The sequence below is a fragment of the Zootermopsis nevadensis genome, unplaced genomic scaffold (genome assembly GCF_977971745.1).
Source record: "Zootermopsis nevadensis isolate Lab colony 2312 unplaced genomic scaffold, Znev_1.0 Znev_ptg000022l, whole genome shotgun sequence".
NCBI lineage: Eukaryota > Metazoa > Arthropoda > Insecta > Blattodea > Termopsidae > Zootermopsis > Zootermopsis nevadensis.
This window is the reverse complement of record NW_028259154.1, coordinates 26,051,927-26,067,865: the sequence shown is the minus strand read 5'-3', so window position 1 is coordinate 26,067,865 and position 15,939 is coordinate 26,051,927. Positions and strand designations below refer to the sequence as shown.

At 37.6% G+C, this 15,939-nt stretch overlaps 1 protein-coding gene across 4 annotated transcripts in view; it reads left to right on the top strand.

Annotated features, from left to right (window-relative positions):
• Window positions 1-15,939, top strand: part of Dop2R (dopamine D2-like receptor) — a 268,515-nt gene that overhangs the window by 77,450 nt on the left and 175,126 nt on the right. The window contains exon 1 of one of the 4 annotated variants that reach the window (XM_087353263.1): window positions 9,684-9,974. The exons of the other annotated variants lie outside the window; for them this stretch is intronic. The gene's annotated coding sequence lies outside the window, so the exon portion shown is untranslated. Of the gene's footprint in view, window positions 1-9,683; window positions 9,975-15,939 lie in introns of those variants that run through there. 4 annotated transcript variants of the gene reach the window in all.

The window sequence follows — 15,939 nt, the reverse complement described above, 5'->3', positions numbered from 1 at the left end:
AGACCTATTTCTCCAAATTGGTTTCTTTGAGGTTTTAAATTAATGTTATTTTTAAATTTATTGTCTTATTGATACATGCTATACAACTCGTTTATCTCATCCTACTTAATTTGATTAAACTGATGCTAATTTGTAGAAGACTCTCCTACAAACTATGAAACTTTTTATTATATATTATCTTCCTGTTAGGTTTGCTCACTTCGTTTTCAGGTCTACCTCTTATTTTACGTAATTATTGTTTATTGTTCATTAAGAGCGTGATATTTTTCATGAGTATACATGATTTGAAAATGTATTCAACTGTCCAGTATCAATAAAACGACACTGTGGCGTAACACCAAATTATAATCAAGCTTCGTTTTTGAAAGGATATATAATGATTCGTTATGGTTTTCGTAATCAACTATTTAAAGGAGAGATAATTACGTAACTTACACGCTCTGATTAAAACATGTCGAGTCTGAGCAGAATAAAAAAGTTTAACAAAACTGTAAACAAGACGGATTTTGTAGGTCACTTGTTTTTATTGATATATACTTTGTTTCTAAACAGATAAACTACGCGCTATAAAGTTAAATTACTGCTAATGTATCTTGTAACTTTGTTGCTGTCCTTGTGTCATTGAAATGGATATAAAAGACGCAATGATTCACAGTGAGCAATTGACTGCTTCCAGCCTGTATTTGCAAACTACGCTACTGTTTACTTGTAACAGTTCGTAAGTGTCTGAGACTTTAAATCCCTAATTATTATTATTTTTATATTTGTTATTATTATTATTATTAGTATTTACTTCTATGTACCCGAGACAAACCTTGCCTCTGAGGTACATAGTGCAGCAGCTTTTTCCGAAATACATTTTGCTTTTAATACGTAAGATAATAGAGTTGCGTCATATTGTGAAAATATATATTTAATTAATTAATCTTGTCCGTCTAATCACAATTTAAAATTTAAAATTAAGATATTTAAAATACCATGCGATTCTCCTTATCGAAACATACGCGTTACATGTATTATATAGTTTTAATGTGAGAGATGACTATATATTTTACATGAGCGTCTTTCGAAATGATGTATGAAAATCGTAAATTGGCAGTTTTCTAAAGTTCCCTGATGTCGTGTTCGCCCGGAATGTTGGCCAAATATTTTCTGAGTGACCTGGAGACAGTTCCAGTTGCCCCTATGACTACTGGGATTACTTTTCCTTGAACCTTCCACATTCTCTGTATTTCTATGAGAAGGTCCTTGTATTTCAAAATCTCCTGCTATATCAATTAAGAGACGTGTTCCATTTTTGTTTCGGATTATAATATCTGGTTTGTTATTTGGAATGGGTCGTCATCATTATTTCTCAATTTTTTTAACGGGATTTCCTGGTAATATTTCTATTGACTCAGTGTCATTCAGGCTTGAAGATTGTGGTCGAAATATTTACCTCACATCCTTTGTATTATGTGTTATTGCGGTAGATCGTCCACGACCTTAGAACACTTAACCTTTGACTCACACGTGTCATCCAAATTCAATTAAAATTACATTTAAATCTTTATTTACATTTGAAGGTTTTTGAGAACGCGGTACTGAGGTTAAAATTTTGTAAGTGAGAGAGATGAAGTGAGAGGAGAATGGAGGGATGTGAATAATAAGGAGGTTCATAATTTGTAAACTTCACCAGATATCATTAAGATAATCGATCCAAGAGTGATGAGATCGGTGAGGCATGTAGCACGCATGGAGAGATGAGAATTGTGTATAAAATTTTTTTTCTTTTGTAGGAGATTCTGAAATTGGTAGACATAGGCATAGATTGGAGGATAATATTAAAAAATGATATTGGATTTGTCTGGGGATAGGAACTGGTGATGGGTTCTTGTGGCAACGATAATAAAACTTCGGGTTTTATGAATTTCGGAAAATTTCTGATAGAATCTACTTTATGGAAAATTCGGAATTTGTTCTTTTTGATGTAATCTATCTATATTTTATGTATTAACGCATTGCCTTTGCATTGTTTCTTTGTTATGATTACGAATAACTTATTTGACTTATTATGTTATATTAGGAGCGACATTAAATATATTACCGTACCACCAGTAATACTGAAAGCAAGCATTGAAATATCACCACTCAGAACACTATAATAAATCTCGAACTATTTCTCATCCGAGTCTTATGTGACGAGACAGCAACATTGAACCATCCAGTTAACCGGTCGCAATGGAAACTCTTAGCTATAGCCCCTTGTTGCACGGAAGAGTCAGACTATACGTGCTTTTACGCCATATTATGCTTTGAATTAGTAATGGAAGTCTTTGGTATCAACAGATCCATTAATTGGAGTAGGTAATATAATTCACTTTCAGCTTTACTACTCCCAGTTACGAACTGTGTTTTGTACCTGTCACTCGTTTGCAAGTGAATCTCCAGGGATCCGAAAGTTTCAGCGTCGACTTTAGTCCCTAGGGACAGGATAACGAACACAGCGCAACATGTAAGCCAGATGGGTCCCTGGTCAAATCTTAGAACGTTCCTTAGAGGAATCAGAGTTCTGATAACGAAAAATGTCAAACAGCCAGTAGCTCCATGTTGTTCTGAAATTTTTAAACTAACTCCGTAGAGTAGTGCTTCTTGTGAATCTTGTCGTTTCTCAGCTGGCCAAAAAAATTACCCACATCACACAAAGATTTATTATTTTATTCATAAGAATCCTCCACTGGTGCCTATCTTAAGCCAGACAAGTCCAGTTTACACACTTATAGCCGAAATACATTTTAATATTATCCTCACATTAATGTTTTGGTTTTTCCAAAGGTGGTCACTTTCCGTTGTGAGTTCCGAATAAACTTTTAAATGAATTTGTCATATCTCCTGAAGTTTCTACATGTCCTGCCAATCACATCCTCTTCGTTTTAATCACCCTAATACGTTTTCCTGAAGATGGATGAATTATTTCCCCCCGAAACATTAATATATATTTCCAAATCCACGTCATATTGCAACCCAGAAGATCAAATTAGCATCCTGATGTAATTTTCTCGATCTTCGTATTTCGGTTAAGGTCCAAATATTTTATTTTGATCATGGTCTCAAATATCTTCGAAATATATTTTCCCATTAGGGGGAAAGACAAAGTTTCATACCCATACAAAACAACAGGTAAAATTATATTGTGGTATATTTAATATTTAGGCTGTTGGAATGAAATAGGGTATTAATTTAAACTGCAATTTTAAATTAATTACCGAAACTATTCATGAATCGACTATAGAATCATGTGGATCAAATAGTTACCACTAGGCTTTGAACAGTTAATTGGTTCTAGAGTTCTAGAGTTCTAGAGCAAAATAATATTTTATGTAAAATTATAATGCTAATGCTAACAGAGGTTCTCTAGAAGCATATTTTCGTGTGTTTGAAGAAACCTGGAACGTGTTAAGTTTTTTTTGTCGTCTCTACACGAAAGAGAATTTGATCTTTTGGGGCTGTTTCTTTGTAAGTCTCTGCTGCCCCAGTTTTTAAGGTTCGACAGGCCACTTGTTGATAGTGTTCGCGAAGTTAATTATAAGCTTCTGATGACAGACGTCAGGTCGACCCGCACGACTGGAAAGGACCACACCCGGGAGATCTATTTTAGTACGGGCAGCTTTCCGTTCGTTTATCGAACACTTATTGGAATGACAGCGAAGAATCCTCGCGTGAACTTTAAGTAAATTAGGCTTCTTCATGAACTGATAGCTAATCGGCTATACCAAAAAATTTATAGATTTCGTATGAAACCCTAAATTTCATTCAGTCCAGTGAACATTTCCTGATCCAGTCTACTCCAGTCCACCCCGCTACAGATCATTTGTTTAAATTATTTTCTCTCCCATCTAACGTCTAGATCTTGGAGAGTGATGTGTTCCCCTTTAAAATTTTGCATGCGTTTCTAATGTCCCATTTTAGTTGAAAATATATCGATACTTGTGTCATAATCGAGGGGAAGAACAGGGTGACGAGGAAAATATTTGGAATTAACAACAAAATTAAAAAATCTAATTGGGAACTTAATAATTTGTAGATTTCGTACACCACATGTTATTTGTTTGGTAGATTCAAGGAGGATTAGACTATCGAGGCTTCTAGAACGTATTGAGGTAAATAATTAAATACATGGAGAATTTTATTTCGAAAACCTGAAGTAAAGAGACTACTTGGAAGAACTGGGTATAAATTGAAGGATCCTATTTAAATGCTTTTTAAAGAAATAAAATATGAGGGTGTGAATTGGATAAATCTGAATCAAGAAATGAAACTTCGTTTTCCATAAAAGGCGCCTGTTAGTGTCTTAAGTAACGTGGTCCGTATATTTGATTAATAATGTGTGCAGTGGTAGTAACAACACACACGATCACAGTCCGGTGATCACGTCTCTTAATCATCACCACGTTGTCCTTCTCACCGCGATGATGAGCCAAGTGACCGTTGCCATGGTTACATGTGAATGTGCACAACCCCTTTCTAGTTGCCCTGTGGTCATCACAGCGGATTTTGTGTGTGTTTTGTTTATGAAATCAATAAACCTGCTATCGTAGTGCATGAAACTTTAAATGTTTAGAATGCGTATAACCAGCTCTCTCCCTGAAGCAAGAATTAAAATACTTGCCTTTCAATTAGCAAATTTTAAGTTTATAATGATGATAAAATAATGACAGCGAAGAGTTAGTCTGGAAAGGAGTTATTTGGGGTTGGCGAGGCGGGGTGGAGTTTCGATCTTTTATTCAGTCACTCCAGACGAATGTGTGGTCTCTTACCTTAAACTACGCTACGACCGCTTCCTTCCACATCCCTTCCAATTTATTAGTTAAACTGTCATCTAAGGTTTTACATTTTAAATCGATATTTATGAACATTTCTCTCACAGCGGAACTCCCCCCCCCCCCCCACCAAAAAAAAAATTATCTGAAATATTTTGATTAAATGGAATACAGACTTAGAAAAATAAAATAAAACTCAGTTAAAGTTGATCGAGAAGGATATCGAAGGATAATATCAAGTTTGATGTTAATATGATGAGTAGCCAAATGATAAACGTATAGATGGATTCAGCTGGCTCAGGTTCGTGTCCTGTGGTGAGATTTAAGTATTAGCAACGATGAACCTTCGAGGTTAAACTGGCGAGTGTTAGTTATTGGTATATATCATGTCGTAAAATGCTACGGTACTTTGGAGAGGGTGTTCCTAATGGTCGACTTCCGTTTTGTGTCAGCCAGACGATTTCGTCTGCAAATCATTGACATGGATTCCTTCTCCTTTGCTGTTATCTGCTTCTTATCAAGTCTCAAAGTGTGGAAAAATAAAGAGCAAATGTAAGAAGACGTCTCTTTGATGACTGGGAAGAGAACTGAGCTTTGGTGGGGGGTGGAGAGATCTGTTCCAATGAGTTTCTTTCAAGAAATCGGATCTACTCTAATGGACCTCGCGTCTGACAAACTCTTCTTTCATTCCCGGAACAAACAGCGCACGACTTATTGTGGAACTAGACTCAACGTCATGTTGGTTCGTCCGTTCTTGTCTCCGGACCTCACCAGATCCCAATGACTGTTCTGATTTAATTCATTTTTGAGGTTTATAAAGCGGTGAGTACGAAGATGGCTGGCTGTCTTCTGGGTTGTAGTCTGGTAGCTTCCATCATCATGTCGTTGGAGACAGTTAGCGCCTCTGAAACGTCGGTAATCTACTAGACTACACGATGCAGCAACCCACAAGACAGTCATATTTTAATCCGTGCATTATCACCATCAATAAATAATCAGCTGATCTTTGTAATGGTGAAGTGTTGTGTTCTCTTTGAGGTTCGGACTGAAACTGTTCTCCTACGTCGTCTTAATCTCAGAGTTCATGTAACAGCTCAATTCACGCTCCGTGACAGGAGTCAACACACTAAGGACAAGGGACTTAAGGCATTAGTGCTTCGCGTGTCGTCGATGTTACAGGAGCCATAGATTACTCCACAGTAATTGTTGTCGCTGTGAATTCTTTTGTGTTTGACGATGATTGGATTTCCTAAGTTCGGGGCTGCAAGATTAAGGAACGTGTAGTGATTATAATCTCATTGCTTTAGTGCGGTGGGTTAATGTAATCAGGTATGATTTATTCTTGAGGCTTACAGACTCAACACGAGAAGGTGCAAGAAATGAATTTGTGCTTGGGCTGAAAACATATTTAACGTCTTAGCATCACGTCTATTTATTTATTTATTTAGTGTTCTGTGTGACGACAGGCCCATATGAACAGGATCCTTCCATCCTTTTCTCTTCTCGGACTGGGACCTGTTCATATACGTTCTTGGCAGATGATCCAGAAGTGGTTTGCCATTGCCTTCTTCTGTGTGTGAATGGAGTATTTGTTGGGATGCCACGGAGGAAAACTCCGTGTTGCCTAGACCACGGCCTTGCCCAACACAAGTTATAAATTCGGGCACCGCCGGGAATCGAACCCGAGACCCCCAGGATTACAAGGCCAGCGTTCTAACCGCTAGACCACCTCAGCTTATTATTATTTAGTGTTCTGTCTGACGACAGGTCCATATGAACAGGATCCTTCCATCCTTTTCTCTTCTCGGACTGGGACCTGTTCATATACGTTCTTGGCAGATGATCCAGAAGTGGTTTGCCATTGCCTTCTTCTGTGTGTGAATGGAGTATTTGTTGGGATGCCACGGAGGAAAACTCCGTGTTGCCTAGACCACGGCCTTGCCCAACACAAGTTATAAATTCGGGCACCGCCGGGAATCGAACCCGAGACCCCCAGGATTACAAGGCCAGCGTTCTAACCGCTAGACCACCTCAGCTTATTATTATTTAGTGTTCTGTCTGACGACAGGTCCATATGAACAGGATCCTTCCATCCTTTTCTCTTCTCGGACTGGGACCTGTTCATATACGTTCTTGGCAGATGATCCAGAAGTGGTTTGCCATTGCCTTCTTCTGTGTGTGAATGGAGTATTTGTTGGGATGCCACGGAGGAAAACTCCGTGTTGCCTAGACCACGGCCTTGCCCAACACAAGTTATAAATTCGGGCACCGCCGGGAATCGAACCCGAGACCCCCAGGATTACAAGGCCAGCGTTCTAACCGCTAGACCACCTCAGCTTATTATTATTTAGTGTTCTGTCTGACGACAGGTCCATATGAACAGGATCCTTCCATCCTTTTCTCTTCTCGGACTGGGACCTGTTCATATACGTTCTTGGCAGATGATCCAGAAGTGGTTTGCCATTGCCTTCTTCTGTGTGTGAATGGAGTAATTGTTGGGATGCCACGGAGGAAAACTCCGTGTTGCCTAGACCACGGCCTTGCCCAACACAAGTTATAAATTCGGGCACCCCCGGGAATCGAACCCGAGACCCCAGGCCAGCGTTCTAACCGCTAGACCAACGTCTATAAAGCACTAATGTTTCAGAGAACAATTCTAAGATGGCGGCCTGATTTGTGAGGAATTGTATCTTGATACACGGAACTACCTGTAAATTGTTTGCATTTACAAACAATATGTATGTTTTATTACGTCTATCTTTACAGAAACAGAGCTTTATAAATATAAGGTCAGTATAATAAAATAAATAAAGAGTGGAAAGCGAATAGAAAGACGGAGAAATAGAGAAATGAATTAAGAAAGGGACTTACAAAACAGAATTGACGTCAAAATATTTTAAAAATATTTCACAAATCATGATCCATTATACAGTTTTTATTAAATGCGGATTCGAACATGTTTCGAGTCCAGTACCACTACGTATGTATACAACTCTGACTAGTTTGATACAAAATCATGTTAGCATTTCTGTGCTATAGAACAGATTTAATTCGGATTGATGCATGGAATCGGTTTAAACTCGGAGTTGTTTAGCACAAAACGATAAAAATCTCTCTTAAAATATGCCGAAAAATTGTGCCTTTATTAAGCGATTTGCTTTCTAAATAATTGCACAGGGATTCAAATCACCGAGCAGTTTTGGATTAATTGAAAAGTGTCCGACGTTTATTCCATATTCATCCAATCTAATCCAGATTGAGGGCGTTGCTAGTTATTCCAAACCCCCTCATATATAATTCCAAAATTTCCAGTACTATATTCTAAATTTTACATTTTATTTCATCACCAGAAATGACTTTTTATCTTCCCGTGTCCAATGTAAAAATCCGACGCGTTGACTATATAGCTAAATCCATGCAGCTGAGTCGTTTTTGTAAAGCTGATAGTCGCTCAGTTGACCGCAATATTTCCTCTATCATAAACCTGAATCTTTATTTCCGTGTTCAGATAATTCCAGTTCATACCACGCCATCTTATTTATCTAAGATCTATTTTAATATTATCCTTTCCCTACGTTTAGGTCTTCGTAGTGGACTTTCTCTCTCTTAGGTCAAATGTTCCTCTCTCGTAGGTCAAATGTTCCTCTCAACACCTGTAATCAAAGAGCCTTCATCTGTCTTAATACCCTTATGATAAGTGACCAGATTTTACATTCTTATAAAAGTTAGGAAAACCTGTAGCACTTTTATAAACTTAAAATCTTTTAATTGGGGGTGGAAAAAGGTAAAAAGATTGTTATTTTTTTTGGCAGAAAGTATTTCCTTTATTTTGTGCGATTTTAAACTCTTCTTGAACGTAATTTTGGATTTGTTACCAACCTTCCGAAATATTTGTACCTCGACTCATGTTCAAATAATTTTGTATTAAAATTCTATTAGATTTCTATCTATTATCCTGAATAGCAAGTTGATTGTGCAACACTGATCAACCACAGTCCCTGTGATATACAGACAGTTTTGCTGGTTAGCTCAGTGGACGTACAGTTAACCGGGGCATGCACAAGACCTGACACGATCGATATAAATCGATGAGAATTTTGGACGACAGAATTTGACGCATTTGATATTGTGTTGGGAGAACACGAAACACATTTGCCATAACAGGAATGTTTGATTCGTTCCTGCACTGCCTTTGCAGATATAATCTGAGTAGATTGCAGAAACTATCTTGTGCGGAATAATTAATTAACAATTTAGTAAAATATATATATATATATATATATATATATATATACATAATATTTTGCGTTGTAGGTAAACTCTGCTTTATAATAATATAGTTTATAATATATAAATATTAAATATTTTGAGACAAAAGTGGAATCTAAGATTTTTCATAAATAAATTATGTGTGGAATGGATTAATATGGCTTAAACTAAGGTCAAATGGCGAGTTCTTTTAAACACGGATAAGAAACTTTGGATTAAATAAAAGAAACAAGGGGTGGGGACAAACATTATTAGTTAAATTATAGGGATGTGACTTAATTTTCCGGAATTTTCTAAAAAATATTACCGTATAATTTCAAACAAATGTAATTAATATTTTATAAATAGAAGCGTGCTGATAAATCTGAACTGTATAGATTTTCAATATCTCATGACGTTATAAATTGATTTCTGTTTATACGAGAGTTGAATCAAGAAGCAGTTGAAAATAAAGCTACAAACTCCTAAACTTTAAAATATTTGCCTTGTTCGCCTCGAAGCTCGGTCTATACGCCCTATCTTATTCATTATTCATTGAGCAAATACGCCAGTGCCATCTACCACGTGAGCATAGAACCTGAGTCTTCTCTGTTTTTCTTATCTTTTTGTTCGTGGCCATTACAGACAAATGAACACTGTCAAAGCGTGTGATGGCGTAGGAATACTGTTTGTAACACGTGCAGGTAACAAACTCAGTTTATTGTGAAGATAATTGTGTTTTTACGTTCGATAATGAAAGTGAGTGTTAAAATAGTGTTAACAGTTATTATGTTAGTGATAGTTTTGGTAGTTGTGGAGTAGTGATGTTGCTTATACGCGGAGTTTTGTTGTTGTGAAATATTATCCCTTTGTGATGGTTTCAAGCAGCACAGTGAGAAGGAAATGAAGTCTTCGCTGTTGGAATAGGTAAGTTTAACTGACGTTCTAGAACATACCGAAACAATAATATGGCAAATTATTTGAAAACTGAACAAACGTAATATTTTCCAATGTTATTTCTTATGGATTGGTTAGGATGATGAAGTTAATGAGGGTGAGATGGGAGAGGCATATAGCACGTATGGGAAGTGAAATATTTGGAAATGTTTGATCGGAATAGCTTAGAATTAGGCGTAGATGACAGATTAGTGTTAAGATGGATCTAACGAAAAAAGGATTATACGATGAACTGGATTTAACTCGCTCGGGGTCCAGTGACGGCCTATTTGAACACGGCAACAAAAATTGCGGAAATTCTTAATCAGCCGAGAAACTCTCAGCTACTAAACAACCATAAAATTCCGCCACTCACAACCCACAACTTTAAGATCCATTTTAATATTATCTTCGAATGAACATCTAAGTTTTCAAAGTTATTTATTTCTTTCAAGTTTATATGACAATTCTTGCCGGTTATTCTACTTGCCGAGCCCATCTGACTCTTAGGAATTTTATTAAATTATCTTACGCTTAATTTGGATTTGAGGTTCTCACAGCGGCGAGTATTACGATGGCTGTCTTCTGGGCTGTTGCGTCATGTAGTCTCGTAGACGTTTATAGACGTTTCAGAGGTGCCTGCTGCCTGCATCGTTAGGGCGACGAGTACGTAATCATCGAAACTGTGAAACTACACGGGGTAACAATCCAGAGGGCACCCATCTGATACTTGATTTGTTATCTTTTCTGTTAGTTTTATTGCAATGACGAAACTTCTGCGTTATGGAATAGTGCAGTGTGAGCGGTGACGCGAATTGTCAATGTGTTGTGTGCGGTACCTGGACAGATGGTATGTATGTATACCCTCCCGTGGCCCTTTCAATTTCAAGCGGATAGATGCAGTATTCCTCCAGGACGTAATTTCAACGCTTGCCTTGATGACTCATCTCCCCCCCCCTCCCCCTCCTCAGAGACTTCTATTATTAAATTCCTGCCCTCTGCAGTTCCTAATCAGAACTGCCAGGCCACACCTCAGATAATATGGCGCTCCTCGGTTGCGTGTCCTTTGAACAGCGACTCATAATTCTTACGCTTTGTATGGGCGTGAAATTTGGTCTCTTACATCGAGGTAGAAAATAAATTAGGGGTGTTTCTAAACACTGCTCAGGGAAATGAGTTATTTTGCTATTTGTGTTGTGCCAACGTTCTGCAGGTACACACTTCAGCCATCTTCAGGGCTGAAAATCTCAAATCTTGCTGAATAAAATATTTGGATTGAATAAATGGATGTAACTGGCTGTGGATCGTGTCCAGTGGTGAACTTTGGTGTTAGTTTTGCCAACTTATGTTAAAAGTTCTTATGTTTTTCATTATTTTAGTATTTAATGTTTGCAGCCATGTTAATGTGGTTTATATACCATGTAACTAAAATCCGTACAGTTTCTGTACCTGGTGCATCGATGTTAAATTGGTGATTTATTTAAAGGAGCTGTGCCAACAGTTCACATTATATTACGTCGATTAATAAATGACAATAATTTTTATTTTTTATTTAGTGTTCTGTCTGACGACAGGTCCATATGAACAGGATCCTTCCATCCTTTTCTCGGACTGGGACCTGTTCATATACGTTCTTGGCAGATGATCCAGAAGTGGTTTGCCATTGCCTTATTCTGTGTGTGAATGGAGTAATTGTTGGGATGCCACGGAGGAAAACTCCGTGTTGCCTAGACCACGGCCTTGCCCAACACAAGTTATAAATTCGGGCACCGTCGGGAATCGAACCCGAGACCCCAGGATTACAAGGCCAGCGTTCTAACCGCTAGACCACCTCATCTTATTATTATTTAGTGTTCTGTCTGACGACAGGTCCATATGAACAGGATCCTTCCATCCTTTTCTCGGACTGGGACCTGTTCATATACGTTCTTGGCAGATGATCCAGAAGTGGTTTGCCATTGCCTTCTTCTGTGTGTGAATGGAGTAATTGTTCGGATGCCACGGAGGAAAACTCCGTGTTGCCTAGACCACGGCCTTGCCCAACACAAGTTATAAATTCGGGCACCGCCGGGAATCGAACCCGAGACCCCACGGATTTTTATTTTGGGATGATAAGGGATTGGTAAAGTTGGGCCCATGGTCTGGATGAAGTGAAATTGTGTCGCTTATTTTATGGACGTCGTGGTCCAGGCTCTTGTAATGATCTCCATGGTTACGGTTAATAATGTCTAGTCATTCTTGAGGTGGCTGGTTACCTCGATCCTACGACCTTTCAGTTTTGGTTTTATTGGAAACAGACTCACGGCCTGGTTGATGGATGACTGTGGTGGTCAGTGAAAAGGGACTGGGTCATTCTAAGTTCAGACCCAGTCACGGCGGTAATAACAATGGATTTCTTGTTTAGAGCGAGGTCGAATTTCTCAGCTCCGTTGTGCTGATAGAACTTCTGTGTAATTTCAGGTGATAAGATCATACGAATTACCTGACAAAAGTGAAAACCTTTAAAAATTGCTTTATTTCCGTTTCGTTCTTTGCTATTATAGTCCGTTCTCTGTTCTGAGCTGGTGTGACAGGTCACTGAATCTTTAAAGGTTCCCCCTTTAAGAATCTCTCCTCGCCAATGCCTGAGCATTAATTTAAAGTAGGCCACAACTATTTTTCGCATTTCTTCGTCCGACCTGTCCCTTAAATATAATATTAAAACAGCTTTTATTTTATTATTTTTTTTACAACGAGTAATTATGAATATAAGAAAATAATATATTGATTTTATTGGTGTATTGCGAGTTATTTTAATATAAACATCTTTAGGTTCGTGTATATTTAATAGGACCTGTGGATCTCACAGCGGCGATTTTGAAAATTTGTGTCTTATGATTTATAATTAATTGTAGTCTGGTGGAAGACGTTTCAGAGGTTCTTACTGCCTCCATCATCAGGGCAATTATAAAGGAGTAAGAATCTCACTACGTTTTAAAAGCATTTTATTTTAACCTATCCTGAATCCAGTCCATACCCTCATATGTTGTTTATTTATGATACATTTTAATATTATATTTTATTCCTGTTACCTGTGTTCTGTCACGAACTGTAGTTCCGATGTCCCCCGGCTATTTGCTCTTCTCTGGTTTTTCGTTAGAGAAACATCGATCTCCATTATGCTGTGTTTCTGTTAAAACATCGACTGCTTTTTGTACAATAATTAAGGCAAATTTATCAAGTAATTGAAATGGGAAGTGGATTTCATAGGGAAAAAAACATTGAAGAGACGGCAAGTTCCCGTTAATTAGCAGAAAATTAGATAATTAGCTTCGTTTTATTTTAAAAATAAGGGCATGTTTTATCTTCCGTGCATTTGGAATCATAATAATACTTTAAATTAAGGAGTAGTGAAAATATCCCCCCCCCCCCCCCCCCCCTGGGTCTCTTATGAAATGGAAATTCAGTGCTGGTAGTGATTATTCACAGAATATATTTTCATCTTTACTGCCAGAAACGAAAGGACTTGATGCGAGTGGAAACCAACAGACAAACATTTTTGAGAGAACGTAATTTGTAAATCTTAAACAGCAAAGTACTGAGGCGAATTAAAAGGGCAGAGCTTACAGAAGAGGATTGAACAATTGGGAGCTTAATAAATTATACATTTTATCGAATGATTTTAACGTAAACAACTCAAAATGTATGTGATGGGCGGAACGAGTAGCACGAATGGTAGATATTAAAATGCATACAATGTTATAATCTGTAGGATTTGAGTACGAAGACAGCTGTCTTGTGGTTGTTGCACAGAAGGATATCGACGTTTCAGAGGTCCCTGCTGTCCCCATAATCAGGGCGATGAGTGGATTGCACTGGGTTAGGGCTCTATTGAACATGGTAATGCATCTTGAAGGTCCATAACTGCACTAAGCCAGTTGATTATGTAATCCCGCTGGACATTGATGTTGTACGTGATGCCGGCAGATCAGATTTGTCACGTGATGCTGTGTAATATCGTATGATTGATGCGAGCTCTACTTGGACAGGTGGTCCAAATATGAGGTGGTCGATATTGGAACCGCTGAAATGACAAGCTACGTGTTGAAACAGTGGTCTATCGGAGCAGCGGTAGGCCTCGTGATATTTATCGCTTGTTCGCTGTTCAAACTGGTTCCTTCATATACTGAAATATCGACTTGAGTATTTGGTACGATGAACAGATACGAAGGTAATTCGGTCACTGGTGTGGGTCACGTGCGGAAACTTTGCGATATAAACAGAAATTAAAAATGTGTAAATAAATTCTTTCTGTTGCTTTAAATATATAATTGTATTGAAATGGTAAAGATATTATAGGCTTATGAATGTTATTACCTACTTTTTTAAGTCCAGTGGTAACTATGCATACCAACTGATTTAGAAATCTGTAACTGAATTTTGTTCGCAGAATTTATTCGTAGGTTTCGTATGATTATGTGAATAAATAGCGATTATCTCCTTAAAATGATTTAACTAGTTGATTGTTGTCATGGAAATGGGTTATGTTTTCTTTGCGGTAGGAACTGGTTCTTCAAATATTGTCTTGGAAGAAATATGTAGAAAGATACGGTACGTTTTCTGGTCGAACAGGGCTCTCCCGAGCAGCCAAAGAATCAACTCACCCCCCCCACCCAAAATTATTGTAGGTCAATTGTTTTCATGTTCGATTTAATTCGTACGTCAGTTATGAAATTTTTCGTCTAAGATATTTTAATTCGATTTTAAAACAAAAGTGTCTGTAACATTTTAATAAGGACGAATACGAAATTTATTGAATAATTATTAAAACAAGAAAACGTTTACATAAGATACAAAATCTGGCTTGGAGAATTGAATTTAATCCTTGTGTTGAGTCGCAGAATTTTAAAATGAAGGTTCATGGCACAAATTTTTAAAATATATTTTTAATTCTAATAATTTAGGTAATACTGACGTAAATGTACGCAGGATTTCGTTTAAATTCTTGCTGGAATGTTTATATGTGCGCTACAAATATTGATCGAGCTTTGCATGAAGGCAGAAAGAAATTAAGGATTCTTTACGCTAGTTAAGATCGGTATATAAGGACAGAAACATACAAGATGAAGGAAATTAAGAAATATTAAATGTAGGAATGCGAAAATCGCGGATGGGTCTTTGCTGATATTCACAGCTGTATGAGTTCTTTTATGCATCTCTTAAGACACTTTAAAATTTATCTCTTCGATGAAGTACTTGGGGGTTGGGGGATAAATCTAAGTTACAGAGCAAATCTGATGATACAGAATTGTAAAGTTGCCATCTTGGTGCATTAAGAAACGTGTTTGATAACATCTTTAAACGGAAATTGAAAAGGAGAAGGGAAGGCGTGGAAGTAAATATGAAGTTGCCAGGCAACGGGAAATCTAATTTTGAAAATGCCTTTAATGCGTGAAGAAATTCGTTTATCATCACATTGTTACTGATGCATTTCCATCTGCTGTGGAACATGTAAAATAGCTGGTTTTTTTTTTTTATTCTAACAGCTCAGTGGAGAATCTTTCTTCTTGAGAAGCTGATATTCGCTCAGCTGATCAAGAAATCCTCTGCCCTTTTATAGAACCCATAGTGTTATTATTACCATGTTTAAAAGAGCCTGCCACTGGTTCGTATCTGGAACCGGATGAATCCAGTCTACAAACTTCCATTTGAGTTAATTAAACTCCTTATCCCGGATCTTGTCTGGAGGTAGTGAGGAAAACCCACGAGAAACCTCACACAGAACGGATGGTCCCCGGGCCGAGCATTGAACCCGGCACCTCCCGAGTATGCAGGATTGATGATAACCACTTAAAGATGACATTTATGGTGATAGGAATGCGTGCGTTATCAGGATTTGATGATTATTAAGGACAGTGGGAATTTTACTAAAAAACTACAGCCATTATCATCGTACTTGCTAAGATGAGCAGCTGTA